At 43.0% G+C, this 11,229-nt stretch overlaps 1 long non-coding RNA gene across 1 annotated transcript; it reads left to right on the top strand.

Annotated features, from left to right (window-relative positions):
- The first annotated feature begins 304 nt into the window (after positions 1-304).
- LOC107122357 lies at positions 305-6,517 on the top strand. The gene is made up of 3 exons (XR_001482910.1): positions 305-371; positions 3,743-3,853; positions 6,327-6,517. It is a non-coding gene; the product is annotated as an uncharacterized LOC107122357 (long non-coding RNA).
- Positions 6,518-11,229: the final 4,712 nt, after the last annotated feature.

Genomic DNA, 11,229 nt, shown 5'->3' with positions numbered 1-11,229 from the left:
GCTGTGCTGCGAGGCAGCTCTAGTGAGAAATCGCCCAATGTTTTTTCCAGCTTGGATGTTGCCAACAATGCTGGTCAGTCTTCATAAATGTCATGTCCCATGTGCCATCAGTCATGATGTGAACATACTAGGCCCTGAGCCAGCCTTTCTGGGAGGGCGGGGTAAAAATCTAATAAATAAATAAATAATAATAATAATTGAATGCTCATAAATTAATGTGTGTATTACATGTGAAAGAGAAATGCACAAACATTTGAGTTAAACTGTCTTGTTCAGTACGCTATCATTTATTATAGGTAAATGCATCTGAACGCCTTGATGGTGAATGTAGGCAGAGTAACAGTGAAGAATTAATCTGCAATGCTACCCAGGTAGTGTGCTTATTCTGTTTTGTATATATTGTTTCTGTGGAGAGAACAGTACCTGGCTGGATGTCATGTTAGTGGGATATGGTCTTCCTTCACTTTCCCTTTGTTGTGTTCTTCCAGCATCTCCAAAGTGTGTGTGTGAATGGGCCAGTTCTCAGCCCAGAACAGCCGGGTATTTGGCCTAAGATATTGGTTTAGAAATGGGATGAGGGAAGAATTGGGGTGGGGAATGTTGCTTGTATATGAAGCTGAGCTGAGTTAGTGTGTGAAGCTGAGTCAGCCCCATATGTCTCAATATTTGCATGATCTATACATGGATTACCAGTGGTAGCTTGTGAGCCAGATGTCAGTCAGAGCAACTTTATCTGGATGCGCAGCTGACCATGCTAAATTTTCATAAAGGTGTGATGAAAATTTTCCCAGTTTAGTAGTAAAGAAGTTGAGTGAGATGGATCTATCTAGCATGTTAACATCTCTGAATTTCTTATGAAAATGCCCTGGAGACTTATGCTCTCTAGCCTTGTTACAGTAATTTCACTAACTGTCTGTAAGTGCCTGACTTCCTGAAAAGTTCAGGTTTTGTAATGAAATATGGTCCGGCTTCCACAGCATTGTCTTGAAAATGGGGTAGCCCCTAAACATATAGAAAGGCATGTTCTGATATTGTGGATAGACATGTGATGTGAACAAACTGAATCTTTTTGTTTGTTTACTTATTCTTCAATCTGTATGTATGGAATTGACACTTTTTTTATACACTGACACAACCCAGCTGTTAAAAGTGTTCTGTATGGTTACAATATTGAGACCAGTGCCAGCTACCGCAAGATTAGCAGATAGTTCCAGTTCTCTGATAACAATCAGGGCTGAAGAACAGACTCCTGTCCCAGCCCTCACCAACCCTCAGGGTTGGCTGGGGGAGACGGCCTCCCTTTCCTGGTGTCGATCAGTGCCAGCAGCATTTACGGATTATCCATGTTATCAGTTCAAAGTGTGTTGTAGCTTGCAGGATGTTCTGATTTAAAAGCAAGTATATGATAGTGTCTACTCTTAACAATGGAAGGAGAAAACGTCCGCAAAGGGATGGAATAGCTGTGCTTCTGCCTTCCCTTTTTATAAAAGGGTTGTATGACATATAGTACAGGGCAGTAGTGGGGAGCCCTTGGCTTGTACAGTAGGGACTCACAAAAATGCCAAACATGTGAAGATCATTGTCATGTTTACCTGTACAAGTTCAGTGGATGTCAACATCTGGTTGGTAAATCTGACAAGGTGTTTCTCTGTATTTACCTTCCAGATATTTGGTTTCATAGATCCAGTATCAGTGTAGTGGTTAGAATGCTGGACTAGGACCTTGACCTGTGTTCAAATCACCTATCAACCATAGAGTGATTTCAGCAGTCACTCCCTCTCAGCCAAGCCTACCACTCAGTGAGATTATGAGGAAAAATGAAGGGAGGGGAGAACCACGCATGCTGCTAAAAATTCTTTTAGAGAAGGGAGGGATAAGAATATTGACAGATAATTTCCATGCAAGGCCCTTCTGTGCAAACTGAGTGGTGATGTTAGGACAGTGCCATGGAGGTAACTTATGTTCCTTGCTATTGGACTTGTGAACATTGCTCAACAGGAACATGTCAATTATAAACAGCATTTCAGACTATGACCAAGATGAATGTTCACTAGGACATTTCTGGGGCAAAAGACGGCTTTGGGGGCAAAATGCTCACCAAATATTTCCAAATTTTGTAAATGCAGCATGACTGTTTAAATGTAAGGTCTGCAAAGAAACTGCTAGAACCCCACTGCCCACTAAGTTAATAGCACTGCTGTTGCCAAGATAGTTGTGAGAGAAGCTGCTGTTGATCCCCTTTTGAGGACTCTGGGAAGACTGCCAAATGGGTATACAATTCTCAGTGTGTAAAGTTTTTTGGGGGGCTGAAATGTGTACCTCAAATTCAGCTCAGCTCTGTTCCAGAGAATGTGTGTGCATATTACATCTATTCAGTAATAACAAATTGTAGTTTGTGTAAAGAGAAGATGTGATACTAGAAGTTCTTTGAGAGTATATTTCTTAGTCCCATCCCATTTATACTCAGTTAATTTTTAGGTTATAAACTGTGTCAGGCTTCTCACAGTTATCGAGAAATTGTTAGTCATATAATATTTTAACATATTATACTCAAGTAGCCATATTATACTCAAGAGCCTCCCTACTGCATTGCCATGACTACCTAAGACTGCATATGAACATGCGCATAGGTGAGGAGGTCTACCTGCTGTATTATTTAATTTTTTTATAGTAGTAAAGTTATTGAAGGCATAGGCTGTGAAATGGAAAAGATTCAGCAATATTTCAGGTTTTCACATTAGGAAGTAAAGTACAGTGGACTGGGGATCATGAGTCATGACTTCAGATTAGTAATGCCTGTCTCCTTTCTTGCAAATACTGAATTTTCAAAAGTGGATGGAGAAATGATGACTGAATGCCCTTTGTTGCCTTTATGGTGACCGCTCTGAAGGATCATTCTGGAAGACTGTCATTGTAACTATATATCTTATTCCTAAGTGTGCCCCCTATCTGTGAATACTTATATTTGTGGATTGGGGCTACACTTGCGCTAACCAGATGTTTCTGCAAACTTGAAGATACCTTAGGTTTGCAGAAAAACCTGATATTAAAAAAACCAAAACATTGGGGGCTTAAATTCTCCCCCAAATAAAAGAGTGTTGTCTGCACGAGCAGACAATGCACTTACTTTCACAGTCCTGGTGGTGGCAGCTGCTGAGGCAGTAGCAGAAACGGGGAGCTGCCACTGGGCCTGTCCTGTCCCACCTGGAGCTGTGGCAGGAGAACCACCAAAAGTGAAGGGGGGAAGCCTTGGCAGGCTCACTCAGAGCAGCTCCAGGTGAGCTACTGAGAGCAGAGGAGAGGGGAGTCTCAGCTGGCTCATGTGGAACAGCTCTGGGAGAGCTGCAGAGGAGGAAAGGGGAAGGAAGATTCAGTGGCTGCCTGGAGAAGCTTTGGGACATATATGTCTTGGTGACTCACTCAGAGCTTCAGTGTACAGCCAGATGAAGTGTCCCACTCCTTCCCTTGCAGCGGGGGAAGGGGGGGGTCTCAGCTAGCTAGCCTGGAGCAGCTCTGAACAAGCCGCAGAGAGCAGCGGGAGAGGGTGAGGGAAGGCAGCAGGGCTGGCGCAGCGACAAGAAACCCAGGGGCTGCAGTGGGCCCAGTGGCGACTACAGGGGAGCCCAAGGACCACACTGGGGCCAGTAAGAAATTGTGTGTGTGAGATGGGATGCCCCCCTGCAAGTCTCGCATCCCCCACTTGTAAATTCTAACTTTGTTCCAACTCATTGTTTCTTCACAGAAAATATATAAAATGGCATGCAAGCTCAATAGACTATCCAACTGTACCATGAATGCTGATTTAAAGAACAACTTGACCAGTGTTTATAACCACACATTCAACTTGCTAAAGGTATTCTCAGGGTTTTTTAAAATGGGGTGTCCCTCGTAATATGCCATATATGTCTGGTCTATGCAGTAACAAATATGTAAAGTGATGATCATTGAAGGACAAGTCATGAGGTTACTGATGTTTAGCCATAGCAGTACTGTTTTAATGGGAAAAGAGTTATTAATTTTATAGCATATTTTAGATATTTGTGATTTTTGTCGTATTTTTGGAAGATCCATGGAAAATAATTTATACTGAGACTTTTTCTGGATGCTGAAGTTACTCCTGTTTTTCTTGGGAGTTGATCCACAAGCAAGAAATTGTTTTGGGTAGTGTTCTTCCACGCATTGCCATCCCTTTGAATTTTTTACAGTTGTAGAGTCAGTTTAGTTTCTTCCACACGTGGCTTAAAGAATGCAGATTTTCAAGGGAGGGTGCTGTTGTCATGAATGCCATTATCATGGTGTCACAGCATTCTCCCTTTTAGGCCCTAAAATATTGATATACCACTGTAGTGTTATGGTGATCGTTTAAGTAGGTTCTCTTAATTCCCAGCTTGCTTTAAAAAAAATGTCCATGTCCTTACCTTGCGGAGATATGCTTTTTGTCTTATATCTCCATGAGGGAGGGGACTAGACCGCTACCCTCCATGTAAATCTTTTTAAAGATTATATAGCAGAGAATTATAGTTATATTCCTTTCTATATTTCAATAGTTACATCATCTGTAATAAGCTTACATTTTAAAATATTATTTCTTTTCACTCAAATTTAGTATTATAGTTACTGTTCCTGACGCATAAAATACCATGATCTTTTGAAATCCATTTTCAGTGTGCAGATGTTACATTGAGCATTTGAAATTTGTTTACTGTCAACACTCAGATCTCAGCAATGGCAGTTATATGTCTAATTGAAAACTTGGCCCAAAGTGTGAATCAAAAACCCAGGCATTTTATTAATAAAAAAGGAACAGCCAAGGGGAGGGTGAGGAATGAACCAGGAGACGGAAGTGTAGTAGGTTGTGCTGTGGTAAGGAGGAAGAAAGGAGCTGCAGTGGCTCAAGTGGTTAAGACGCTGAACTGTTCAGCAGTTCGAGACCGGAGTGCCGCATGACGGAGTGAGCTCCCATCCCTGGTTCCAGCTCCTGCCAACCTAGCAGTTCGAAAGCAAGAAATTGCAAGTAGATAAATAGGTACCACTTCGGTGAGAAGGTAACAGTGTTCTGTGCACCTTGGCATTTAGTCATGCCGGCCACATGACCACAGAAATGTCTTCGGACAGCGCTGGCTCTTCAGCTTTGAAACGGAGATGAGCACCGCAACCCCAGAGTCGGATTTGACTGGCTTTCGAGCAAGGGAAACCTTTACCTTTACCTGAGGAAGAAAGCAATGAGGGGAGGAGGAGGAGGTTGTGGCAAGTAGATGGGACTTTGGCCCCCCTGCAAAATTCCTCATGCTTCAGTCTAAGTTTATGAATGTGCAAAAATGCTGAGAAACTCATGAAATGCAATATCCAGCACTTACTGGTATTTATGCCGATGGAGCAAGAAACAAATATCTAGATTTGAACATTCACAAATTCAGCTGGGATTGTCAGAATTCCCACATTTATGTGAACTGTCACCAGAATTTGGACAGTCAGTTAACATACCTGGGAAGAAGTTCTCAGTAAAAGTAATGAATAGTTACAATTTTACCCCTTTGTTTTTTCTTGAATTGTTCTTTCTTGACATACCAAAAACATTTTTTAAAAACTCTTTATACTGCTTGCGTAAAGAAATAAAGGAAAATGTATAGGCAGTATTCTATCCACGATGTCTTCATTCTGGTGCCCTGGGCACAATACAAAGGGAAGACAAAACAAAAGTAGCAATAACAAACTGCTTCATTGTTTTTCCATTCTATACCTGAAGGGGTAAGATTCATGAATTATTTCGTGCAGTTTTTTAAAGTAGCCATGGCTGTATTATGATTCTGATGAAACAGGTATACATTTTTCTGGTCTTATTTTCTTAACACTAATTACAAATAACCCCTCCACCACCACTCTGCATATTTCTATGTCCATCTAGTACAATGTCTTTGTTCAGACTATGGCTTAAACTATAGTTAGTGCAATTGTCTAAACATGAGATAACCCCACTAACTGTGCTTAGTTGACGACATCAAGCCAGGAACTGAAACCTTGGTATGATATCCTGACTCTTTCTCTAGTGCTGCCCTTACCTGAGTACAAGTCATGATACCAGACAACTCTCTGCAGCTGAGCACAAAAGGAAATAAAGCCAGCATTTTGCAAGACAAGCCATGATATGAATGACAGTTTTTGAAATTAGGATTTGACTGTCGGACTAAACATTGTTAATAGATCACAATTTCATGTAATCTCTGAATCTTTCAAGTGTCTAAGTATGGCCCTGACACTGCTCACTGAAGCACTAATACTATGCACAATTCACTGTTTAAAAACCAACTGTCTTATGTTTAATATAGGACTGCGTCAAGGAAGAAAAAAGACATCAGAGGACAGACACTTGCCAAAAATCAAATTCTACAGCCTTATGTCGCATAAAGAAAACCATCTGCAAGTTTAAGTTATGCTGGATGCAGTATATAAACTCTTAAGTGAAACTTGATGAACTATAAAAATGGTTTTGTGGACTATTTCCCCAATAACTTTGCACTGCCTGTACATCTCTCTGCTTACTCAAATATTCTTCACCAAAATCCTCATAAGACACTGTTGTACAGTGTTCCTGGGGGAAAATCAGTTGGAAATATGTAAGAAATCCTCAGTGTCTTGAGGGAATGCTCAACACTTGCAGATGCAAATGAATGCAATTGAAAACTGTTATCTTTTTGTTTCCTTAAGAGTTTTATTTGGCCTTTGATACATTTATATATACGGTATTACATACCTAAAATTCAAAGAACAGCGAAGCACTTTAAAACTACCAAGAAAGCAACTTGCCAAGTAGCTTCAGGTATCTGAACAAGTGAGCAGTGACCCACGAAAGCTTGTGCCATGCCACAAATTTTGTTAGTCTTTAAGGTGCTACTGGACTCTTGCTGTTTTCTACTGCTAATGTCAACTGCCCATCTTGCTCTATTGCCAGGTCTGTGTGTCTTTATCAATATATACGTCATGGCTGTAAAGAGTTCTACTAATGATGGACATAATTGATTTTATAGCTGATGCAGAAGACAGGTTAGCAGAGGGGAAATGTTTATTTATAAAAGACAGGATGATGATTATCTAGTTTAGGGAATGTGAACATGGAGGCAGCTGAGGTAGCTTGTGGCAAGATGCAGTAAGGACTTTGAAGACAGGCATCTGTTTTTGTGTGTGCAAGTCAAGAAAGTTCTACCAGGAATGATCAAGGGTTGCTCAAATTAGGGGCTGACTTCTCTGATGCAATTCATTTAATACAGTAACTTAACATTTTAAGGCATTTTTATAAAATAATATATTGGTATTTTACTGCTATGAAGTTTGTATTTAAGTGAACAAATGCTTTTATAATTGTCTGTAACTCAATTTTTTACACAATCCTTATTCCTTTAGTGTAAATACACTCATAATTATACATCCTACATAATGTTTTTGGAAGCATTTTAGTTCTTCTGTATTTTAATATTTGCAACTGAAGGAAAAGAATACCAATTCTATGAAGATGTTATACCATCTTATCGCCAGAGATTAAGGAAAGCTGTTGTCCATTTACCATGTTAAGAAAATTCTACTATTAACATTTATAGTTCTAATTATTATATTAGTGTAATTAGGATTCAGTACTAGTTTGCTGGCACTTACCTAGTCCAAGCACTACTCAGGAATTCAATAAATGCAACAACCAATTATAATCGTTCTGGACCATAAACTGCAGGGACCAATTACATACCACTAAGTCAAAAAAATGGAGCTGTATACCATAATTGCTTTATTTTAACAAAACCTAGATAACACAGTAAGCATTTACAGATCGCTTTTGCAGGAAATGACCAAACATTTACAAAAGTAAACACCATTGGAACAAGCTCACACAACTAGTAGAAGTTAGACTCTTACTAATTAAAAGGAAAATGCAAGGATCTGATACATTAAAGAGAGAGGTCAGGCAGATGCAATAAAGAAGTTGTATTCTTAAACAGGCATAATATATTAAAACATCTGTGGAAATATAAAACAAAAAATAAGTGGGGTCTTTGGTGATTAGTAAGACTTTATATGCATCTTCTAATAACTAACATCCAAGCAAAGCAGAGTCCACCCAAAATCTTGATGGATCCAGTAAGATCTGTAGGGTACTCAGAATTTCCCGGTATGAACTACAAAGTATGAGTCCATTCTATACAATGCCAAACATGCAGCAGTCTACCAAAGATAAATAGCTGTATTTCCACCACTAATTTTGAATGGAAGACGGCCACACACATTAGCCTGACACAAAGCAAAAATCTGGGATCAAAAGGATGAAAGGAAACCCACCACATGCCACACTATCATTAGGCACTGTGAGCTGCAGTTTTCATAACATGAAGATTAATCTCTGACTAGAACTAACATGAAGCAGCCCTGAATGAAATCTTATTTATGTTGAGCTCATGCACTCTGAACATCTTTGTTTAAATGAGATTCAATAACTTGGCAATCACAGTGTTCATATATTCAAGAGGGGAAATTAGATAATAGCTTGTAATGAAGGTGGATATCAAAACACCAACATTTGTTTGTAAACAAATTCTTACTGGCCAATCAAAAATACTCATATAAAATTTACAGTTGAGATTTGGGGGGGGGGAATGTGGAGTGAAAGAAAAATTCTGAGAAGCTTAATTTCTTTTGAATATCATGAGAAATACCAGTGCACTTTGCAGCCTTCTCACCAGGGCGCACACCGCTGGAAGAATGTCTGCATGTCCTGCAGGTGGCTTCAGAAACAATGCCAACTCATGGACCGCGAGGACCATGGGGATGACAAAAGCCAAGCCCGCCGTGTCAGATGAGAGCAATTCTGTGAAGGTCTTTAAGGGCTTAAGAACCTCCACAGCCTGAGAGATGGTCAACCACTCCTCGCACTTGAGCCGGCTCTCTTCCTGAATGACCCCACTCTCAGAGATCAGGGCAGTCAGGGCTCTCTCCTGCTCCACCAAGCGTTTAAGCATGACGCAGGTGGAGTTCCAGCGAGTGGAGACGTCACCTAGCAGGCCGTGCTCCGGCAGGCCTGCCAGTGCCTGCTTCTCGCGCAGTAGATAGAGGTCCTTCGTACTGCGTGAGAAGTGACTCGTGATGAACCGGCATTTCTCGAGGATATGCCGGAACTCATGAGTCGCAGTGTCCAGATTGGGATCCTTTGCAGAACCCAACCCCAGAGCATCCTTAACCACGAGGTTGGTAAGGTGTGCTGCACAGGAAATGCGCTTCAGGCCCAGTTGCTCTGCCGCTGCCCTAAAGTTTGAGCCACCATCGGTCACCAGGAAGCCCTTGGTGACACCCCTGCCTACCCACTCATCGAACCGACTATTGATGGCGACCCAAATGTTGTCTGCCATGTGCGACCCATTGAGTCTCCCGATGTGAAGCAGAGCCTTGCCTGTCACTAGGTTGCCCTCCCCCACCCAAAACCTCGCTCGGTTGCCACCAGTGCGCAGTAACTGAGATGTACGAGTTATGCACCTTACAGGAGGTCCATATGTCGGACGTGAAGTGCACATATCTCCCAGAAGCGTGGGAAAAGTGTGCCTTCATGTGGTCCTTGGCAGCCCTGAACAATGAGGGCATCATAGTCCTGCTCATCGTGGTGCGAACAGGGGTACACGTGTACCAGGGAAAGGCATGCTGGAGCACCCTGCGGAAACCGATGTCTTCAACTATTTTTATTTATTTATTTATAAATTCAATTTATAGCCCACCCTCCTCACAGCGCAGGCTCAGGGCAGCTTACAATCTGGCATCAGCCAACATATAGAACACATTTAAAACCATAAAAAACTATGGAGTAGGGGCACCAGTCTATGGCAATCATCTCAGCAAGAAGGCGAGTGACCTTTCTGCTGGCCTGTTGCTTCCCACCCCTAGGCACTCTAGTGCCGACGTCGCCAAACATCTCCGTCAGAGATGTTTGGCGTCCCTGCCCCGTCCCTACCTCAGAACACGCAAGGGGAGCACTGGAGGTGGTCGGACGACTCACCTCCTGGCTGGCTGGTGGTGGCCGCCTGGGCACCCCAGCAGCAGCCTGTCTCTCCTCCTGAAGAAGTACTGCCTGGTGGTGCTTTTTCAGATGGTTCGAAGCCCAGAGGTCGAGACATGGGCGATGTCCTTCCCTCGACTTACCTGGGCCCTGCGCAAAACGGGGATTCTCTGAGACGACCTGGAAGTGGTTTCAGACTCCAGAGGTGAAGGAACATACACACTGACCAGTGGCCATCGGCTTCCCCAGAGCCTTCTCCTGTGAGGGGCTCAGGCGAGACACATCGGGTCCTGAGGGGGTAGGAAGAGGAAAACTGAGGAGGGGGAAGGAGTTGAGATGGCAGGTGCTTGGGGCGCACCACCTCCATCTCTTCCTCCAGGCCCAGCCTCCTCTCCTCCCCCCACAGGAGGCCTGCTGAGGCCTTGAGGCACCAGAGGAGTGGGCAGGTCACCCAGCTCCTCCTCCAGTTCCTCTAGAGCCCTCTTAGTCCTTGGAGTGAGCCCTGAGAACAGAGTGTTCCCAAAGCTCAACCCCATGGACTGCCCTTGCTGCCCCTCCTCCTGCCGCTGAGTCCCAATGGCTGGAGGAGGAACTGCCTGAGCAGCAGACCCCTGCCCAGTGCCAGCACCTACAGGCACCTCTGAGCTACAGGCAGATAATAATGCATTGCAGTGATTGGCTGTCTAGTTCCCTCTCCCCCCCCTCCTGAAAACAGGAGCAAAAGGTGGGAAAGAGGGGGAAACGGCGGGAAAACGGGGGTTCCCTGCCGCCCTTTAAAGTTTAAAGCCGCCGAATGCCGTTTTTCGGCAATGCTGAAAAAGCCAAACCTCCCCCCAAATTTTTTCAAGTTTTTTTCCCGGATATCCGAAAAGGCTTGAAATGGCCATTTTGGGATCCCGAAAGCCAAAAAAACCGCAAAAATATTTTTTGCGGTTCGGGATTCCGAAATGCACACCCCTACCCAGGAATCTACATCCAAAGTTTCTCTTCATGTGTATGACTGAGATCCCAAGAGCACCACGTTTAGGCAGGAAGTGCTTCTGTGTGTAAAGGGAAGTGACTGCTACCAGCTGCAGCTCTTCCCAGTGAGATCAAGTGCTACAAAAATATCAACATGCTAACCTGCACAATCAACATGCTAACCTGCACAAATGGCCATTCATTATCATTGAGAACCTATCACCAGAAAGCAGTTGCCTGCCTGT

This window comes from Gekko japonicus, unplaced genomic scaffold (assembly GCF_001447785.1).
Source record: "Gekko japonicus isolate JY-2015 unplaced genomic scaffold, Gekko_japonicus_V1.1 scaffold301, whole genome shotgun sequence".
NCBI classification, from domain to species: Eukaryota; Metazoa; Chordata; class Lepidosauria; order Squamata; family Gekkonidae; genus Gekko; species Gekko japonicus.
This window is presented reverse-complemented; position numbering and strand designations above follow the sequence as displayed.